We start from the raw sequence: 21,793 nt of genomic DNA, 5'->3' as shown, positions 1-21,793 counted from the left end.
GGTCCTAGGGTAGGCTGAGAACACTTGCAGGCTTAGAGACAGTTTAGAAGGGCTTTGCTTCCACCCAGAGTTTGTACCTCCTGAATTAAGTATCAGCCCAGGAGTAGCCCAGGGTTTAAATAGGTTGAAATTGAGTTAGAAATAACTGTATAAACTAGGACATGTGAAAACCGAACCAGAGGAAGCAGTGCTTGTGGAATATCAAACAGGAATAAACAAATAATATCTAAATAATTGTGACTTTTAAAGGAAAAAATGTCTTACATTAGCTTTAGCTTTGATTAAAACGGGGTTGGAGTACAGGGTGACTTTAAGTAGTCACTTGTGTTCACACTGGCTTGTGAGTGGCAGGCTAAGAAGGGAATGACATCCGTCCCCTTTCCTGATATTCTGGATTTGTGATTGATGAGCTGAGGGTTCCGAGGCGTGGGCAGTGGCAGCGTGGAGTGGGGTGCGGCGAGGTGGCTGGTAGAGATTGGAGATGGCCTTCGGACCGTGGCCCTTTGACGTTCCAATTGGAATCTAGTGGAGGCAAAGGAGAGAGGGGATGCTCCTTCCTTTCAAAAGGACAGTTCCCAGCTCCTAGGGTAAACTGAGGCCGGCATTAAGGCTCTGGCTGTACTTGCAGCCCTGGCTGTGCATTACGCCCCGCATTGGGAAGGCAGCGCTGGTCAGCTACTTTTGCTTCGGCGTCCAGCGGGAGGAAAGAGACGGGGGCCCCAAGGGGCGCGCGGGCAGCGGGCAGCGTGGGGTCGGGGTGGGGTGAGTTCCGAGGCCGCGGTCGCCCGCTCCCCGGCTCAGTGGCCTCGGACGTCCCCGCCTCTCGGGGGCGGGCCGGGGGAGGAGCGCGGCGAGTCTCTGCTCGGAGGCGGAGCCGAGGGCCGGGCTGGAGCCGACCGGGCGGGGTGGGCCGGGGACGCGAGGCGGAGCGGGGCCCCACACAGGCCGCGGCGGCTGGCTCGGGCCCCTACGGTCCCCGGCGGCGGCTGGAGGAGGAAGCCAGGCGGCTGGCGGAGGAGGCCGAGGCCGCGCGCCCAAGATCACTTCCCCGGCTCAGCAGGGAAAGGTACGGCGCGCGCGCCGGCTCCGCGCCCGGGGTCCCCAGCCTCGCCCGAGCTCAGGCAGGGGCTGCGGCCACCGCCGGAGGGCGAGGGGCCCCCGCAGCGCGCCCCCTTCCCCGGGAGAGCTGAGTGGGCTTCGGTCTCCGGCTGCCAGCGGGGCGCTCAGGCGGGGAAGGTTGGGGGTGCGCTGCGTTCCAGGAGGCTGGCGGGGAGCGGCGGGCACCGCACCCCCTGGCTCGGATAGGGAGAAAGTGGAGGGGCGACCCTGGGGGGAGGTGGGGCTTCACGAGCTGGAGTGAGGCGGGGTGGACGAGGGGCAGGCAGGACCCCCGGGTTGCGGGGGGAGGGGGCCCCTGGGACACTCCGCAGACGCGCTCCGAGGGCGCAGACAAAGCCGGGCGCCGACGCCCGGCCACTCGGGCGGCCCAGAGGGTGGGCGCTGGGGAGGACAGAGAAGGATCACAGGGCTTCCCGACAGCCAGGGCTTGAGCATAGGCGGACTGCCCTCTCTCCAGACCCCAGGAGTCGGGTGGTCTAGGTCAGATCGCGGAGCAGCCTTCTTGGAAACGCCAACCCGGGGCTCGCGGGCTGATACCCCCACTCCCCTTGGCATGAGCCAGGCTGGCAAGGTTTGGGGGGGGGTAGGGTGTGTTAGAGTGCTCACTTTGAAAGAGAAAGGGGTGTCGAGAAAAGCCACTTTCTTTGTGGGGGGTGGGGCTGCTTCAGAGTAGCTGAGGGTCCCCCCGCCCCCACGGACCCAGTCAGCGGGAGCTGGTACCCGGAGGGGGAAAGGCAGAATGAGATGAACAAGTGAGATATACCCACAGGTTGTTGGATATACCCACAAGTTGTTGGGAGAACCTGCTGGTGGTGGCATAGCACTAGTGGTAGGGGCAGCTTGGTTGTGGGTGGAGCAAGCAGCAGGTGCTGGGGGTCAGTGACACAAATGGAGGGACAGGAGGGCATTTATCTGAAAGTGGGTGCTAGGTGGGCCTCTACATTTGCGTTCTGCTGCTTCTATCCCTTCTCTCTCTCTTGTGTGTAGGGGAGAGGGGGAGGCTGAAGGAGGTGGGGAGCATCCCAATTCCTGCCATTGCCTCTCCTTAGGCTCCAAGATCTCCCTTACCCCATCCAGCGGTTACCTCCTTTCTGTCTCTGTCTGTCTGTCTCTTAGAAGTGGCTTCTTTTCCCTTGGATCATTCCCCACAGTGTAAGAACAGGCTTTGCTTCCCCCTTTCGTTTTATAGCTCCACTTTTGTCTTGATCCCTGGCTTGCTGCAGCTAAGGGCCCACTTTTCACAATGGATCTTGGAGAGCTGTTTATACTCAATGTGTCTCTTCCTGCTTCTTTCAAGTTTGTGGTTTGAGCTACAGCTTACTTGACCTGGCTTCTGCTCCACGGCTTCCCTGAAACAACCAGTTAGGGTGTCCAGTGGTTAGTACCACAGTTAGAAGACCTTTGCCTTCCTCCCTTAATTTCTTTCAAAACTCTTATCTGTTCTAGCTGGGTAGTGGTGGCTTATGCCTACACTTCTAGCTACTCAGGAGACTGAGATATGAGGATTATGATTCAAAGCCAACCTGGGTAGGAAAGTCCATGAGACTCTGATGTTTCCAGTTAACCACCAACAAGCTGGAAGCAAAGCTGTGGCTGTAGACCCTGAATTCAAATTCCAGGACTGGCATGCATGTGTGCATGCACACACGCACACTCACCCTCAAATAAAAACAGAAAACAAGACAAAAAACTCTTGTCTTTGTAGAACCAATAGCCTTCCTTGGCTCTTGCTTTTCTTCTTCCTTTTCTGGCTGCCTCTTGTTTAGCCTTCTTTCCTCGTGGACCTTGGGCTCTTTCCTCAATCCCCTCCTCTCTCTGGCTTCCGTTTCTTCTATCATTTCCACTTAGGCTTGCCTCCCCCCAGTCTTTATTCTTCTTGATTTTAAAAAATCAGTTATAAACACACACATTTTCCATGTTTTCCCTCTTACGTTTTTAAGTAGCAGATTTTTATCTTCATTCAGCTAGCTGTTCTGTCCAACTGCCCTTTTGATGATTTATGTTCTGGATGATGAAAAGCAATGTGGATGGAGCTGAGCCCTGACAACACTGCCCAGACCGGATCAGGATCCACTCCAACCCTTGCTATTTCAGTGTGGCTTGTAACCACTTACCTTTTAAGATAGGCAACTAGGTGGCCTCTACTTCCTCCTGCTGCCTTCCTTAAGCCAGTCCAAGAGCAAGGTCTTTGGTTCTTTCCACACAATCGATTTCAGGTCTTTCCATGCTCTGATTGCGTTGTTACTGCCCAAAGCTACTGCCCCAGGTACTACTGCCTGGTGCCAAGCCATTTTTGAAGTCTTGCCAGTCTTGCCAGAATGCTGAAGTAGCCCTTCCTATGCTTATACTTGCCCTTCTCTGCTGTTTTCACAGAGCTGCAAGATTATCTAGAACATTTTGGTCAGATCATCTTCTCTGCTAAAACCCTTGATGTTTTCTTGAATAAAACCAGGAAGGTTTTGGGTGGCCTATCATATTCTTCACAATCTGCCACTGCTGATCTTGTCAGGCTTATCTCTGACTGCTGTCTTCTGTGTACTCTTCCCAACAAATATATCCAAGTCCCTTCTGTCTCTTGAGCACCTTAAATTTCTGCCCCATTGGGTCTTTATTGTGCTGTTTTCTCTGCCTGGAACTCCCGCCCCCCCCCCCCCTCCATTGCGCCTTATTTTTGAGATCTCAACTTAACTTTATTTCTTTTATACCTTCTTCAGCCAGGTGCTGCTGGTTCACACCTGTAATCCTAGCCACTTAGGATACTGAGATCTGAGGATGGTGGTTTGAAGCCAGCCTGGAGGGAAAGTCTGTGGGACTCAAGTGGTAGTGGTGCGGCATAAAACTTTCCTCAAATGCTTTCCTAGTATAGTTAGAGGACACCTTCTCTCCTGTAAGTCATCATAGCACCTGGTTTGCTTGCTTGCCTGTTTTCTCTCTTTCTCTCCCTCTCTTCCCTTTCTTTCCCTGTTCATGCTTGCTCACTTTCTTTCTCTCTCTCTTTCTTTCTTCCTCCCTTCCTTCCTTCCTCCCTTCCTTCCTTCCTTCCTTCCTTCCTTCTTTTTTTTTTTTTTTTTTTTTGGTCGGTCATGGGGCCTGAACTCTGGGCCTGGGCGCTGTCCCTCAGCTCTTCAGCTCAAGGCAAGCGCTCTACCACTTGAGCTACAGCGCCACTTCCAGTTTTCTGGTGGTTTATTGGAGATAGGAGTCGCACGGTCTCTCCTGCCCGGGCTGGCTTTGAACTGTGATCCTCAGATCTCAGCCTCCTGAGTAGCTAGGATTACAGGCGTGAGCCACCAGCGCCCGGCCTGCCTGCCTGCCTGCCTGCCTTCCTTCCTTCCTTCCTTCCTTCCTTCCTTCCTTCCTTCCTTCCTTCCTTCCTTCCTTTTGTCCTAGAGCTTGAATTTAGGACCTGGGCACTATCCCTTAGATTTTATTTATTTATTTATTGCTCCCACTCTACCACTTGAGTCACAGCTTCACTTTTGGCTTTTTTTGGTGGTTAATAGAAGAGTCTCATTGACTTTCCTGCCCAGGCTAGCTTCAAACCATGTCCCTCCTATCTCAGCCTCTTAGATAGGATTACTGGTATGAGCCACTCGTATACAGCTACTTTCTATTTAAGTGAGGGTTCAGGGACTCAAGTGATATGCTCATAGATCCTGGTTGTTTCTTTTCCATTGTCATTGTCATTGTGTTTATTTCCTGTTCTGGAGTTTGAACTCAAGGCTTGGTGCTCTCTTGCTTGCTTGGCACTCACACTCTTGAGCCATGCCTGCCTCCTGCCTGGCTTTTTGTTGATTATTTAAAATTTTATCATTATTATCATTAAGTAGTTGTACAAAGAGGTTATAATTCCACAAATCAGGTTATAAGTACAATGATTCTTGGGTCAGTGTCACCACTTCCATCCTTTTACCCATTATCCTTCTCCTATTCCTACCCCCAAGTTACGCAGTTCATTTTTTACATAGTGTACATTTAATATAATGAATATACTCACTCTTCCTCCACTCCTGTGCCCTTTGCCCAACCCCCCCAACATATTTCTACTTCCTGGTATTTGTTTTGATATACAGTATATTAGTGGTTTACCTTTGGATTCCTACCCTAAGCATATCATACTTGAGTCAGTTTGTTTGCATGTATATGCATAGAGCTCTGTATATGCATAGTTGTATTTTAGATCTAGCTTAAAAAAATACTACTTTGAGCTGGGTGCTGGTGACTCATGCTTGTAATTATAGCTACTCCAGAGGCTGAGATCTGAGGATTGTGGTTCAAAGCTAGACAGGCAGGAAACTCTGTGAAACTCATCTCAATTAACCACCCCAAAACTGTGGCTGAAAGTGGCAGAGTGTTAGCGCTCAGGGACAGTGCCAAGGTCCTGAGTTCAAGCCCCACAACTGACAAAAAAACCAAAAAAAAACCCATAAAACAATATTTTTTTGCATTAGTTCTGTGGGATGATTTCATTGTAACCTTCCTACATGTTTATATATATATATATATATATATCTTCATTACAAGAGAACATAACCATCTATCTTAACATGTGTGTGTGTGTGTGTGTGTGTGTGTGTGTGTGTGTGTGTGTGTGTGTGTGTGTGTGTGTGTGTGTGTGTGTGTGTGTATTGATTTAGGGCCTCACAGTTGCTAGGCAGGAGCTTTTACTGTGGAGCCATACCTTCATTCCTGATCTTTTTCCTATTTATTTTCAAGATAAACGTCCCAGTTCCTGTCCCAGTATGCACCTGGGTTTTCTATTGTAGCTCAGCTCTTGGTTGAGAAATAGTCTTGAGAACTTTTCTGCCCAGGCTGGACTTGAGCCCTGCTCCTTCCAATCTCAGCCTCCCAAGTAGCTAGGATTATAGCATGAGCCACTAGCACCAGGCTCTTTATTACAGTTATTGTGACTTTAGCTTCTTAAAGGCTAGAACCTTGCTTGAATAATCCACCTCTATCTGGGGCATCTAAACTAGTGCCTGGTCCATAACCAGTGCTCAGGAAATCTTGAGTCAGGTGGGAAGGAGAAGACTGGACTGAGCAGAAAGACAGAGCTATTTGCAATTAGTATAAGATCCCTAGAACTGTCTGGTGATTTTGTGGATTTTTATTTATGTTCTTTCCACAAAAGCAGTTGTGCAAATGGTTGCAAAAATCTAAGAGACTATGGGATCTGAGAAAGGGAAATGAAGAAGGTAGGGGTAGCTTGAGAGTCATCTGTCTGCCCAGTGGGGTGTGTGTGTGTATGTGTGTGTGTGTGTGTGTGTATGTGTGTGTGTGTGTGTGTGTGTGTGTGTGTGTGTGTGTTGTGTTAGATAGGAGGGAGCATCTTTAATTCGGGAGATAGGGACAATGTAGGACTTACTTCAGCCTACTCCCTTGGGTGGCTGCTGAGTGTCCCGTCCTTTGGGCAGCGAGTTGGAGAGGAAGAAGCAAGTAAGGATGGAAGGATATCTATGGTCTGTGGACCCAGGCTTTCTACCCACAGCTTTCCTTTCTGCTCTCAGGAGCAGTCGAGGGCAGTTTCTCTCAGAATGGAGGGCTGAGAGTAAGAGAAATTTAGAATAAGGAGGAAGGGAGCTAGGCTTTCTTAGGAACTAGGGAAGGGCTGATGTTACTCTATGAGTTAAATGCTGGCTTTAAGAGCTGCTGGTCCAGGTCTGGGGTCAGGCTGGCATGTGTAGGAAAGGCTGTGAGTGAAGGGCATGCTGAGTAGGAGACATCTGGCAGAGGCTAGGAGGCTGGGGCAAAGCCCGGGGTTATTCACTGAGTGCCAGGCATTGTTGTAAGGACTGCACATATTAACTCTTCCACCTCCTTGAGCAGCTTATAGGGTCTCTCTTCCAGAATGCGCATGCTGAGGCCCAGTTATACAGCTAATAGTGACAGAGTAAGGCTGGAACCCAGGTAGCCTGGCTCTAGACTCCAGACCACTGCGCCCCTTCTTGCTTACTTCTCAGCATGTGCCAGTTTCTTAATGGGGGAGGGGTGTGGGGTATTCCCTGCCTCCCAGAGCTGCCTAGCCTGGCGGGGAGAGGTCACACCTCTAAGGTTGGAAGTGGTCCTTGCTTGGAGGGGTGGCTGAGCTGTTTTTGCCTCATGCCCAGCTTTTCTTCTAAGAGGGGCTCTGGACCCAGACCAGGTTGAGTATCATAAGCATTGTGATTTTGGGTGCTGGGGAGGTCAGTACTTCTAGTACAAAACCCCCTTAGAGTGCTCCCCTCTCCAGGTTTAGCATTTCCTCCCATAGTTGCCACCCAAAGCCTCAGCCTCTCTAGAGAGGAGGATGGGTAGGTAGAGGCTCTGCAGATAAGCTGGCCTGTTTCCCATTCTGTCTAGAATGCTTTGAGGTGGAGCTTTTGGCCTTGGGAGTAGAACTGGAGGAATAGAAATGTAGGAGCCAGAAATGATTGAATCCACTTTCAATCCACTTCACCATTGGCTTTGTCCATACCTCTTTTTGTCTGTCTATAAAATGGAATGAGAGACTTAGCTTCTTTGCTCCTGGGGCTGTTGAGCCCAGAGAGAAGTTACGTGCTCCAGTACACTCTCCTTGCAGATCCAGTGCAAGAGTAAGAACTTCCCAAGGGATGCCACTTCCAGGATGTAGGCCAGGAAGGAGGGATCAGGGAGGAGGGTGTGGCAGCACTGACTGTGAGCCTTTAAGGTTTGGGGTGAGGAGAGCTCTGGCAGATGACCAGGCTGGCTAGCTGAGGAAATGTTTGCTGACCATACAGGGATGGGATCTGTTTGCTCCAAATACATAGCCCTAGAGTTTAGGGAGGCAGGAGCAATGGTCATTGTCGTTTGCATTTGGGGAAGGAAACTGAAACACAGAGCAAGCACAGTGCAGGCCCTGTGGTTGTTAGGAGGCCTATTGTTGGCACCTAAGTCTTTGTCTTTTGAGTTGAATTGCAGGCTGTAGTACAACCTGAGGTAAGTAGGCTAGCGCTGAAGGTGGACAGCTAGACACTGGGCCTTGCTATTTGTCATCGATACTTGGCATCTCTTGTGATCCAGTCTGGTGCTTGAGGCAACAGAGTCTTCACTCTCCAAGAAATAAGAGCCATGCCAGGTGAGATGAAATGAGGTATAGTTCAGACCAGCCTTCCAGAGGAGGTGAGACTTTGAGAGGTGGTACGCTGTCCTGACATTGGACAGAGATAGGGAGGGCCATGAATGGTGAGCCATGGCCTGGAGAAGTGGGGTAAAGCTAGGCTGAGGAAAGCCTTGACTACTGAGCTGCTGAGTCTGGACATGCATTAATCCCCCTGGGAGCCATGGAAGGTTCTAGGTGGCTGGTGCTATGACTTGATAGGAGCTGTGATCCCTAAGACTTGAACTCTGTGTTTCACCTGGGCAGCTTGCTCAAGTGCAGGTAGGTCTTGTTGGATTTAGGAGGTGTGGGGTGAGGCCTGAGACTCTCCATTTCTAAACTTCTGAGCCAGGAAAGGGCTACTGGTTCATGGGTCATGCTCTGTTCATGAGGATTTGGACTGGAGTCGGGGGAACAGGTGCAGGTCAGGTGAAACCTGGAACAGATAAAGGGAGTCATCTCAGCTCCATCTTCATGGGAACGGGGTGCAGAATAGAGAGGAATGTAGAGGATAGGATGCAGGATGCAGGGCTCACCCTGCTGGGAGGTGGGGCTGGGTGAGGGGCTTCTAGGAGCTCAGATCTCAGGCTGGGGACACAGGTCTGATTTCTTGGGCCCTTGACTTGAAGGAGCTTCTGAGTCCATAGGGGATGAGTAAAGTGAAGATGCTCTGGGCAGCGTGACATGGCAGGCAATAGGCTGGGCATCTTATCTCTACCTGCAGCTGAGCCTGGTCCTACAGGCAGCCAATCTGGGGTAAGCACCCTTCTTCCAGTCAGGGTGGGACTGGAGATTGGGGAAACAGCTGGTTCTAGCTCCAGCTCCAGCTGTGACATCTCTGAAAGTCCTCCATACTCCACTGGGAACTGTTCCTTGTTGTGGCTCATGGGAGTCCCTATTGTTGCTGCTGCTGGTTACATGAGCCTCATCCATCTGGGTCTTTTCCCGCTCTGGCTGACTCCCCGTGGGAGTCAGGGGGCCTGGATGCTTCTCTCTGCTTTGCTCCTGACTGGGGCACGACAGGCAACTGTTTGTTCTCTTTGGTCTCAGTTTCCTTGTTTGTAAACCAAGAAGTTCTATCTCTTCCTCCCACCCAAGGGATTGCCATAGAGTTTGTTAGGTGGGACAGTGGGTTTTTCAAGAGTGACAGCTTAACATTTTTGTTTGGGGTTAATATTAAAACTTGTATGCTGAGGATGGATAGTTTGCAGGGATGAACCATCTAGCCTGCTTTGGGATCTCCCATGGGTTCTCGGTATGGCCCTGGGTGAACATTTTATCAGTTGAGGTCCTGCTACTATTTACTGGCAGAGAGAGGGCGGGGAAGGCAGTGCTCAGAGGGGCTGGCAGGACAGGGGTTAATTTGGTTGCAGATTGAGCCCTCTCACCTACTCAGAAGAGAGCCAGGATATGCCTATCTTACTTCTCTTTGGTCTCTTTCTTTGTGCCAGGTTGTCCTGAGTTGGGGAAGGGAAGAACACTTTCAAAGATGATTCTAGGCAATGTTATGGTGTGCATATGCTAGCTCTAGGGCCTAGGTGCTGTCCTTTAGCTAGTGTTCTACCATTTGAGCCATAGGTCCACTTCTGGCCTTTTGGGTGGTTAATTAGAGATAAGTGTCTCACGAACTTTCCTTCCCAGGCTGTCTTTAAACTGCGATCTTCAGACCTCAGTGTCCTGAGTAGTTAGGGTTACAGGAGAGAGCCTGTTAAAAAGCCAATACCTGGCTAACCTCAAGGTTTTGAGGGACAAATAAGGAGTAGAAACGAGCAAATCCACTCCACCATCCTGTAGGACATTCACAATGCATTTGTGGAACTTAAAAGTTCTGACAAGTCCTGTAGAAAAGAAACCATTTTGTATTTCCAAAACTGATTTGACTATGGACCTCTTTTCCAAGGACTTCTTCATAATATTCTACTGAGCAGGACAGTAGCCATTGGGAACAGCTCATGGGAAAGGATGTTGCTATTTGAGAGACCACAAACCTGAGTGCTGGATGGCTTCTTTGGAGATGTTGACTTGGTAGGTTATATACATATATATACATATATATATATATGATATATATGATATATATGATATATATGTAGGATATATATGTGTGTGTGTGTGTGTATATATATATATATATATAGTGTGTGTGTGTGTGTGTGTGTATATGTGTGTGTCTGTGTGTGTGTGTGTGCTGGTCCTGGGCTTGAACTCAGGCACTGTCTCTGAGCTCTACTACTTGAGTCATGGCTTCACTTCAGGCTTTTTTGATGGTTAATTGGAGACAAGAGTCTCATGGACTTTTTTTGCCTGGGCTGACTTTCAACTATGATTCTCATATCTCAACCTCCTGAGTAGCTAGGATTACAGGTATGAGCCACCAGGACCCAGTTTGCATTTGAACAGTCAGAGGAAGAACAGAGCATTGCTGCTGGAGAGACAAGGTGAATAGATGTAAGAGATCGGTGGGTAAGCTTGATATGGCGGCACTAACCTGTACTTTCAGCACCAGGGAAGGCAAGCCAAGAGGTTCTCATAGACTACATAGGAGAGCTTGTCTCAAGAAACAAAATGAGAGAGAGGTAGGGAGAGAGAGAGACAGAGACAGAGAGAGATGGAAAGATAGAGACAGAGAAACAAGAGACAAAAAGAAACAGACCAGGGGCTGGGAACGTGGCTCAGTGGTAGAGGGCTTGCCTTGTATGCATGAGGCCCTGGGTTCGATTCCTCAGCACCACATAAGCAAAAGAAAAAAAAAAGCCAGAAGTGGCACTGTGGCTCAAGTGGTAGAGTGAGCTGAAGAGCTGAAGAGCTGAAGGACAGTGCCCAGGCCCAGAGTTCAGGACCCACGACAGGACCTCCCCCCTACCAAAAAAAAGAAACAGACCAGGGTCCTGAAGGGGAGATGACAGGGACCTGCTTTGATTCTTTAGGCCTGGGGATCCACTGAAGGTTTTTCGCTTGATCAGAATGGTGCTTAGAGGGAAACATGCATGGCCTGGGTCCAGGGATGCAGGAGTATGGGGGTGCAGAATCCTGGGGTAGCTGGGAGGGTGAGTTCACTGATGACCCATATCCTCAGATTCTCAGTCATTTCTCCAAAATGTTGGTGATCTCTCCTTTTCCCAAGGGATGTGGCTATATGTGTGTGGGGGCGGGGGTGGGGGGTAGAGCTCTAGGTTTCTAGTCTCCCTTCTTCCCCTTCCTTCTGGGGACAGTGCATGGGACTCCCCAGGGTTGCCCCTGCATATCTACATTCCTCTGCTATGTGAAAACTCTTTGTTTAGAAGCTCAGGTGGGGGATGGGGTGTGGTACCTCCAACAATATGGGTGGAGGAGCTGGGGTGGTGTAATGTCTGGTGCTGACAGGCTGGCGTGAGTGACAGGGCCCCACCCTCAGGGAGGCTCTGGGAGAGGATGCTCAATGGGGTTCCCCACCCAGCCCTTGCTTGTCCTCCTTTGCCCCTTGTTCTTTCTTCCTCAACTAGGCGGGAGCTGTAGGACTCTCTCTAAGTCTAGAGGTAGAAGTTGGAGGCTGAGAAAGCATTGGGTTGAAGCGGTACTGGGTGACTTGGTTGAGATGGGTGGATGGGAGGCACTGCTTCCCTGCCCTGCAGTCCAGATCCTCTTCTCTCTCTTAGGAACACTATTAAGGCTGATGTGATTTAAGACTAGGGGAAGCTCTTGGAAATGGGCCCAATTATTAGAAGAGACAGAATAGAGAACCTAGCCATCTACTGTCAGCTTCGTGCCAGGCCCTGGTGGGTACATAGTTCCTGGTCTCTCAGTATCCTCAGTCCCAGCCCCAGAGGCCTGGGGTATCACCCATTTCACTGATGGAGACACGGGCAGAGCCAGTGAATGGAAGGATGAGGGTCAAATCTAGGTTCTTAGACATCTACCAAGCCTGATACCTTCTCTTTCCTTAATAGTCTCCTCCGAGCCTGTCCTCAAACTTTGAACTGTCCCCTACTCTGACCTAAGCCAGTCTAGCTGCCTGTCTCCTGATCCTGGGGCCAGGGTAGAGGTGGGGTGGAGGGTGAGGGCTATGGAGGCTTAATTTTTGTACAACTCAAGCAGGAGATAATCAGGTCTACTTATGGGCAAATATTCTTAGGAAAGAGTTTTCTCCTTGCTTGTGGAAAAATTAATTTAAAAATCATACGCAATATAGAACATGGCGAGTTAATCCAAAAAGGTTTGTAGTTTAAAAAGTAACCCAATGAGCTTGACTCTTTTGCTGCTTTTCGAAAACAGTGATTCCTGAGGCTTCACTGAAGTAAGATTACTGAGGAACTTTTGGAATGTGTTATGTCATAGAACAGGTGGCAGAACCTGTCTGAACCTCAGTTTCCTCCTCTGTAGCACAGTAGTATTGACATGTGGATTAATTGAAAGTCCACAGACCAGTGCTTAGCTCGCCATGCTACCTTAGCCATGGCGCAGTAGAAAAAAGTGTTAACAATGTTAGAATGTCAAAGACAGACCTTTTTAAAAAAACATTTTTTTTTTCAAAAGCTGGTGAGGCTGGGCATTGGTGGCTCATGCCTGTAATCCTAGTTACTCAGGAGGCTGAATCTTCAAACCAGACCAGGCTGCTTTGAAGTCAGCCTGGGTAGGAAAGTCTGTGAGACTCTTATCTCCAATTAACCACCAGAAAACCAGAAGTGGAGCTGTGGATCAAAGTAGTAGAGTGGAAAAAGTTCAGGGACAGTGCCCAGGCCCTGAGTTTAAGCCCCATGACCAACCAAAAATAAAAGAAAAAAGAAAAAAAGAAAAGCGGATGAGTTAGTAAGTCTCTTCTTGAACTTAACAAAAGGACTTGATGAATTTGTTCACTGTCCAAATTCAGTGTTTTCCCTCCCTTAGGTATCTTATGGGATTAAATCACCAGCCCATGGCCGGTTATGGAGAGGGCTTTGGGTCTGGTCCCTTAGGCTTGTTAGGTGAGGATAGTCAGAACAAGCCCAGGCCAGTGACTGTGTGGAGGGAATCACGAATTACTTGCCCTTTGATTTTCTCTTTTGGCTGCCTACAGCAGTGACATTACATCCCTGGCCCTATTTATGGAGGAGGAAATCAAAGGCGAAGGGTTGTGGCCTGGCACGGTGTGTGTCTGGCAAGCCAAGGGGGGGGGGCAGGGAGATGAGGGTGGCCTGCAGCCTGTAGGCATCCAAGGGCAGGTGGCCTCTGCTGGTGGCACCCCTGTGTTTTGGCAGGTGTAGTCAGGGTGAGCCGCCAGACTTTAAGATGATTCCTGCCAGCCCTAAGTGCCTGGCAGGGTATGCATAGTGTCTGTATATGAAGACAAGGGAAGCCCTTGGGCCTCCTAGAGTAGGGGTCTGATGATCTTGCTAGGGCTGGGCAGAATGGAGCCCTGTCCTGTCCTCCCCCCCACCCCTCTCACCTCTCTGTCTGTCTGTCTCTCTCTCTTTCTCTCTCAGGGTGGCTTACCTCTTCAGTCTTATTCCTCTTTGAGCTTATCCCATTTCTCTGTGGTGGTGGCAGAGTACTTGTGAGCATGCCACAGTAGAAAGAAGGGAGGGAAAGCCCTGTGTAGAGCCTGCTATAGGACACAGGATGTGAATACCTCCTTGCTCTGGGGTTCGTTTGTTGGAGGGATTTTGGCTCTGATTAGTAGCATTGTGTGGGGACCCTGGAGAGGCAGTTTTACTGGAGGAGGATTTTTCATAAAAGAGGATCTCCTTATTCTAAATGCTTCCTCCATCCAGCAAACCTAGATAGCTTTGCTGCCTGAGGGAGTCTCTTTGTAGATGGGGAGCACAAGTTCTGGGCCAGGCAGAGTGGTGGTGGTAGGGCTATGGCTCAGGAAAGAAAGACAGGCTTACAGGCTTACAGGGACCCTCCCCGCCACCCCGCCCTCCACCTGAGAATGGGAGTCAGGCATATTGAGCTTTGTGCAGAATCATGAGGGGCCACCCAGGGGGCCCTGTGCTTCCTGAGTGGCTCTTACAGCCTTTATTCTTGTAAGTAGTTTTGAAAGAGTTGGAAAGTGCTGACTAGGCTAGCCTCGCCTCTTTCACCTCAGTATTGCAGGCTGCAGCAGCACCAGCAGGGAGACAGGACAGGCCCTGCAGGAAGTCAGCCCCTCACCTGCCAGCTCACACCTCCCAGGTGTCCCAGGTATCCACTGTTCACCACCCAGTCTTCATCACAGGGGTGTGTGTGTGTGTGTCCGCGTGCATGCGCACAAGCAGTGCTGGAGACGCTGACTCACGTCAGGGATGGGGTCAAGCTGTGCCTGCAGGTGATGCTGAGTGCTGATTGTTCCTGGTATGGCTGCATTGGGGGGAATGTAGGGCCCCACAACAGGGGACAGCCTGAAGAAGATGCCCAGCTATGGTGATAGTCCCCAGGGAGAACAGGGCTGGAGAACCAGACTTTCCCTCTCCCACCTGCAGGGCCTACACCAAGGTGTCTTTGGGTTTCCTTTTTCACACCCCAGACGTGTTGTGAGGGACAAGGGAGCCAGGCAGTTGACACAGAACTAATCTGGATTCATGCCAGCTGTGTCATGACTGGTCATTCAAGTCATCCTGGCCTGGTTTTGCTCTCAATCCCACATCCTGCCACTCAGCAAGTCCCCAAGAGGTCTGCATAACATTCTCACTTCCTCCCAGCCAGCCAGCATCACCTCAGCAGAGAGAGAGGTCTTTCCTGCCCCTCCACCCTCTTTGTGGCACTTGTCACCCTGACCTGCCAGGACTGCTGGCTGCTGCTGTTACTGAGGGCCTGCTACACTGTAGTACTCATTAAACCTTTCCCAGTGAATGAAAAGAATATGTCCCCTGCTATCTGGCTGCTCTGGATGCTGCATGGTCAGGGCTTCCCGGGGTGACTGATGGAGGAGGCTTGGGTGTGGCTGGGGAAGGCTCTGGGACACAGACTCCCTGTTCTCAGGCCTGCTGCTGCAGCTGCAAAGGAAAGATCAGGGGAGTGCAGGGGCCTTGGACCTGGATCTTCCAGGCCTAGCCAAGAGCATTCCAGGTGGGAGAAAAAATGGAAGGCACAGGTCTCTCGTGCTGAGATCTGGTTTTATCATCAATGGCTTTTCCCAGCCTCCCATCCCTAGCTAGCTTCTCTCTCCTAGAAATCCAATTCCCACCATCCAACATTTGAGGCCTTTTCACATCCTCTTCCCAATCCTCCATCACAACCGTGTCACCTTATCAGTCCTTGTGAGTTACTGAGCCCCCAGGATAGCCTTGCACCTCCAGTCCATCTGTGAGGAGCAGAGACATGAAGGCAGAGACCTGGAGCAGAGAAAGTCAACACATGGCTACCTCATTGAGGACGTTGAGGGAAGCCCAGGATCTGTTGAGGCCAGAGTAGATGTGATGACAAGAGCAGTTACCATCCCTACCTGGCCCCCTCCTCTCCCCCCCTCCCCACCCCCTCAGCAGTACTGAGGTTTGAATTCAGGGCTTCAGGTAGGCAGGTAGGCAGGCATTTTACTGTTTTACTACTTGAGCTACACAATTCTCATCTCACAGTGGAAAGTTGACTTCCCAAGCTAGACTCCATTCCTGTGCCCTAAGGCATCTGATGTTAGGGAGGGAATCCCTGTGCAGATGCTGAGCCTAGGCCTCTGACTATGTGGAGAGAGATGGGGAGGAGAATCTGGTTGCATGTGGTGGTGGTATCTGGCAAAGGTACATCTTAAGTGTGGGATGCAGAGGGCTTTGGGAGCTAGACAGCAGCAGTACAGATGGAGACCCCAGCTGCCCAGGCTAGAGGACCCATGGCCACTGTCTAGCCTCATGGCTTGTTATCTCAGCCTCTTCTCTTCCTGCACCGGCCTGGAGCTTGTATTTAGTCTTTTGAGGGATTCTTGGCTATGTGTTAGCATCATGTTGGGCCCTAAAATAATATTCATGTTTGGCTCCATCCCAAGGAGTCTCACCTAAATGACCTGATGTGGTTGTGGATTGTTTTAGAAAAATCCCCAGGTAGTATTTTTGTTGTGGTTGTTGATTGTGGTGTTTGTTCTGATTTTGAGGTTTTTTTTTCTTTTTAGAGGGGCAAAAGGGGTTGTAGGAAGGTTGAACAAATGAAATCATGCTATCAAGTATACACTGTGGAAAATGAACTATATAACTTGTGGGCAGGGCTGGGAGGCAGAAATGGAGAAAACAAAGACAATGGTGACATTGTCCACAAAAAGAAATGTACTTGCTTGGTACCGGTGGCTTACACCTGTAATCCTATTTACTCAGAGGCTGAGATCTGAGGATCTCAGTTTGAAGCCAGTCTGGGCAGAAAGTCTGTGAGACTCTTTAGCTCCAGTTAACCACCAGAAAACCCAAAGTGGTGCTGTGGCTCAAAGTGGTAGAGTGCTAGCCTTGAGCAGAAAAAGCTCAAGGACAGTGTCCAGGCCCTGAGTTCAGGCCCCATGACTGACAAAGAAAAGAAAAGAAAAGAAAACTCATTACCTGATTTATGAAATGGTAACCCCTCTGTATAACACAATAACAACAAAGTTATATTTTAATAAAAAAGTCCCCAGCAAGTATAATGCACTGACTGGTAAGAAGTTTCAGTCCCTAGGCCTTGTAAGCTGTGGGACTCTGCTAGGCTCCCTGTCTACTTCCCCTAACTCTGAGTTTCAGAAAAGCGAAGGCCGAGACCCTGAGTAGAATAGTTGGGCCCACTTGGGCCCTCCACTTTGAGGGTCTCTGGGGAGAGAGTTATAGACTATTACTTACCTGTGGCAGAGTAACATTACCCTAAGCTAGTAGCATCAAACAGTGACAAATGTTTACTATTCTCACTGCTGTGGGTCAGGAATTTGGGATAGTTTAGTGGAGAGGTTCTGGTTCACCCCTCCTTCCTTTCCCTCTGAGGCTGCAGCCACTGAAGCCTCTGGAACTGTAGGATGTGCTTTTATGGCCATTCAAGTCTTGCTTGGCAAGATGGTTTGGTCTCTGGTAGAGGGCCGGAGGTTCCATGCTGTGTGGTTTCTTCATGGTATCCCTCCAGTGTCCTCAGGACATGGTGACTGACTTTCTTGACAATGAGCTCTCTAGCAGAGCAAGGCCGGAGAAGCTACAGTATCTTTAAAATCCTATTCTTAGCCAGGCACCAGTGGCTCATACCTATTAGCTTAGCTACTTGGGCTGCTGAGTTTGGGAGGATCACAGGTTGAAGCCAGCTGGACAGAAAAGTTCTTGAAAACTCTCCTCAATGGACCGCTGGAGACAGTGTTACCATTGTTATCCTAGCTAGAGGAGAAGCTGAACATAGATAGATGATGTCTAGGCATGTGCTTGGACAGGAAATGAAATCTTATCTCAAAGAATAACTAGCAAAATCTGGGCTTGGAGGCATGTCTCAGTGGTAAGAGTACCTGCCCAGAAAGAACAAGGACCTGAAATCAAAGCCTAGTACTTCACCCTCCCCCCCAAACAACAACAACAACAACATACACACACAATAAAACCCAAATCCCCAAACAAAAACTCAAATATAGTCTGAGAAGTTCCATTCCATCTTTTCAGCAATGTTCTCAGAGCATTTCAGGCTATCTCAGGACAGGGCATGTGCGAGGAGGCAAGTGCATCATTGAAGGTCACCTTGGAAGCAACCACACAAGTTAGGTCTCATAACCCTTGACTGGTAGGTTCTGGCACCCCCCCCCCCTCAGCAACTGGGATATGGCAGACCCCTCTCTCCTAATCCTCCACTTGCCCCTTGCTGCCCTCAGACCACAGTAGTGTCTCTGTGAAGTCAGGTGGCTGGATGGTCCTGTTCTAGATTCACTCAGAAAGGAGGGTCTGTAGCTTCTCTAGTGGCTGGACTTACTCCTCACTCATATCTAGTCATCTGGCTCAATCTTCCCTGTGGTAATTTATACTAGCATGCAGATGAGGGTCTTATGGGAAAATAGAACCATTGCTGCTACTTAATGCAGCTCTGGGAAAGACTTTTGCATGCGTTTCACACTCTACCCATTTGGCTGATGAGGAAACTGAAGCTCCAGTCATCCATTTAGTAAATGTTAGAAATTCAAGCCACTGGTATTAGAGCTGGTGTTCAGCCCCTAGACATACATGAAAACCATGGTGTAATAAGGTGTTCCTTCTGAAGAGGACTATTCAGTCTGGCTACCAAGGGAAATGTAAGTGTGTGTGTGTGTGTGTGTGTGTGTGTGTGTGAGAGAGAGAGAGAGGGGGGGGGAGAGGGAGAGAGGGAGAGAGGGACTTCTCTTCTTGAACTTGAGCTTGAACTCTGGTCTTGAGGCTGGTTTTTTCCTCTCTGAGTTTCAGTCCTGTTAGGTCTTTTCTCTAGGGGAATAGGCAGTATGAACCCCATCTTCTATTGTCCTCTGTTGCCTGTGGCTTTGTTTGTTGTCACCAAGGCCGGTCTTGACTAATGTGACCACATGGCTAGTGACCAGCTGTGGTTTCTCTTATACTTCATGGTTAATGTCTTCCTGGGGAAGAATTCAAGGTTGAGGTGTCAGGTTCTTCTCAGAAGGAGGAAAGCTAGGTCACAGGGTCTCATCCTAAGATAGAGCTCATGCTAAAAGGGAGCTGGGGTAGGGGCATGTGTATCTGGTAAATAAAGTCTAGGGCTGTTTTTACTCAGAGAGGATTGTAGTGATTGTCCCATCTTTTAGATCTAGTGGACTCACGGGTGGTCAGTGGCAGGGTTGTCTGAGCAGTTGTATCTAGAGGCCAACCAGTAGTGGCAGAGTCACCTCATTATACCTCTGAGAGCTGAGAGGGCATGGAACTTGTCTGTTTCTGGAAGATCTGGGAGGGCACAGCGGATCCTGTTTGTGGAGACACTCCCTGACAGCCAGGACATCTGCACCCAAGCACACAGAGTCTGGAAACCAGGGCATGGGGTGTGAACAGGGCTACTGCGCCTGGAGAGGGGATGGAAGGAGAGCTGGCTGGCTGGCTCAGACTTGGACAGGCTCAGAGGAGATGAAATAGTGACCAGCCTTGATCACTCTAGATGAGAGCTATAGGTGAAGCTACTAGGGTTAGATATGGTTATGGGAGGGGGGATGTGTGAACTGTAGTCTGGGTACTGTTTTGGTCACCTCCATCAGTGTTTCAGGGTGACAGTTATCAGTCCCCCTCTCCTCCCTCCCTCCCACCCTCCCTCCCTCCTGTGTGTCCATGCAGGTACTAGAGCTTGAACTCAGGGCTTTGTGCTTTTACTTGACTAGCTCACTGCTGGCACTCTGCTACTTGAGTCATACTTCCAGTTCCAGCTTTTTGTTGGTTAATTGGAGTTAAGAATCCCACAGATTTGTTTGCTCAGGCTGGCTTTGAACTCAGATTTCAGTCTCGAGAGGATTATAGGTGTGAACCACCAGGCACTGGCTCTCAGTGTGTCTTTAGAGAGTCTATTAGCACTTGTACATTAATTTTTCTGTGTAGGAGATGAGGACAATCACCCTAATCCTCTCTGAGTAAAGACAGCCCTGATCATAGACCTTATTTACCAAATATCTGGTTTCTTTTTAAATGTTTTATTACCCCTTCTCCACACCCCCATTAGACTTCCAGTTAGGAAAATCTCATGGGCTTTTCCCTGCATGGAGGTTAAAAACTGGGTAGGCTTATGCCTTTAGGGTGAGGGTCTGCAGTAATTAACCTGCATTGTTCACAGGTCTGTCCTGCCTGCAGTGTCCAAGGAAACTAGTCTGGGTTATGGTGTTCATGTGTCCCAATTTGCCTCCCCCTCCTGCCTGCCAGTGCCTATGGGAGCGGTGTGTTTCATTCTGTCCCCTCTTCCCCCTACTGACTCAAGGGCTGCCACTGTCCTTGTAGCACAGGACTCCCAAGAAGGCCTCTACACCCCTCTCCTTCTCACACAGGCTTCCAAGGCCTTTTCAAGTTGGGCTGCGAGGCACTTTTTACATTTTTAGGGTGTTGTGTTTAGAGATCAGCCCAGGTGTCAGTCAGGAAGACAGGACCCTTCCCTGTTGGCCTGTGAGGACCCAAGGATACTACTGGTGAGGGAAGCCTGTAGAATGAGGCACCTACACTATTTCCCTCTCATGAACTTGGAGTTGGCTAATGGCCACCTTCTCTGATGGCTTCTCTCCTTCAGTGCTAGGTAGGTTGAGTCAAGTTTGGAGGGCTCAGACCAAGTCAGTGGTAGGTGAGGACTCAGTCAAACACAGGTTGTGGATATCTGATGGTGTCAAGGTCAAGATCCAGTATAGGGCTAAGATTCAGTCTGAGTTCTGAACTCAAATCACAAATGGGGTTCTTTTATTGGAAGGGGAACTTTCCAGTGGCCCATATTGATCCAGGGGTTACCCAGTAAGCAAGAAAGAAACTCAGCTACTTAGCAGAGCTGTGCGTTCTTTCTCTTGTTCTCCTGTTTCCTGCCCTGTCCCCCCAAGCTTCCAGTCCCCCCCCACCTTTCCCGCCATGCTGTCCCACCACAGCTAGCCCCTCCTGGTTCAGCAAATCTGCACCTTTTACATCCCGCTGGCTTGGGTGAGGAGGCTGGGGAGGGTCTGGCTGGGAAGCTTTGGGGCCTGGCCCCGCCCTGGGGTGGAAGGGAGGTGGAGCCTTGTGTGAGACACAGAGCCCCTTTGTGTGAGCTACTGTGCAATGCAGCTGGTCTGGGATTTCTGGGTGTTTTTTACATTGGAAGAATAATTGCATTGTCTGGGGGGCCTCGGGAATCCAAATCCCTCTTCAGACCTGCAGAACAGTCCAAAGATGTTCCCCTGAGCAGCGCCCTCAACTTCCTCTCCCTCCCCTCCTGTTGGGATCCTTAATGAGGGAGCGGGATCTGAAGGCACTGATCCATTAGTTGAGGGAGGAGGGGAGGCATGAAGTCCCCAGAGCTGGCTTGGGGAAGGCACAAGTGATGTGTCTCCTGCTTTCTAGGGCACCCTGAAATTCTGGACAGCTCTTCCCTGAGCAAATACAGGGTTTAAAGGAAAAGACGGCTGGTTGGCCAATTTTGAAGTATCTTAGGGTAGTTCTGGACTCCAAGGGCAGTGAGGAGAGCAGGAAGACTAGTTGTCTTGGGTTCTTTTCATTGTGAGGTGACCTGGCCACAGTTGCTCTTGGGAGTGATCCATGTTCGGAGGGTCCAGAATTTTGTGTCTTTCAGGGCAAGGCTTGTAGGCACCTGGAGGGTGAGCTCTTGGCATTTTTTTGCATAGATATGCAAATGAAATGTTGAAGTGGAAAAAGGGGTACCCGCACCTAGCTGGGCCCTTGACCCTCCTGCTGTGACTCATGGCATCATTGCTCACCTGGGGAGGCATCACAAGTCCAGTCTGGAATCTGTGCCGAGTGGTAACTGTAGGCTGCTCCCCCTCCCCACAGCGCTGTGGCAATGCTTAAGCAATGTGAGAGACTCAGTTCAAGCTGACTGTTGCTTTGGGAAACAGTAATGGGACAGGCCTGGTTCTAGCCATACAGCCCTGAAGTTGCACAAGCACACAATCACAGCACCCCCAACAGGGATACTTGTATGGTATCAAACCCAGGAGTAGCCTCTCTGACTGGCAGGAGTGGTGAAGGTGACTGTGATTCAGGCTGTAGGTGTGACGGGGACAATAGGGGTACTTCCAGCTTT

At 49.9% G+C, this 21,793-nt stretch overlaps 1 protein-coding gene across 2 annotated transcripts in view; it reads left to right on the top strand.

Annotated features, from left to right (window-relative positions):
* The first annotated feature begins 905 nt into the window (after window positions 1-905).
* Window positions 906-21,793, top strand: part of Smox (spermine oxidase) — a 39,996-nt gene continuing 19,108 nt past the window's right edge. For both annotated transcript variants that reach the window (XM_070006837.1, XM_070006838.1), the window contains exon 1: window positions 906-1,066. The gene's annotated coding sequence lies outside the window, so the exon portion shown is untranslated. The remainder of the gene's footprint in view (window positions 1,067-21,793) is intronic.

This window comes from Dipodomys merriami, unplaced genomic scaffold (genome assembly GCF_024711535.1).
Source record: "Dipodomys merriami isolate MVZ:Mamm:240054 unplaced genomic scaffold, mDipMer1.0.p SCAF_7, whole genome shotgun sequence".
NCBI classification, from domain to species: Eukaryota; Metazoa; Chordata; class Mammalia; order Rodentia; family Heteromyidae; genus Dipodomys; species Dipodomys merriami.
This window is presented reverse-complemented; position numbering and strand designations above follow the sequence as displayed.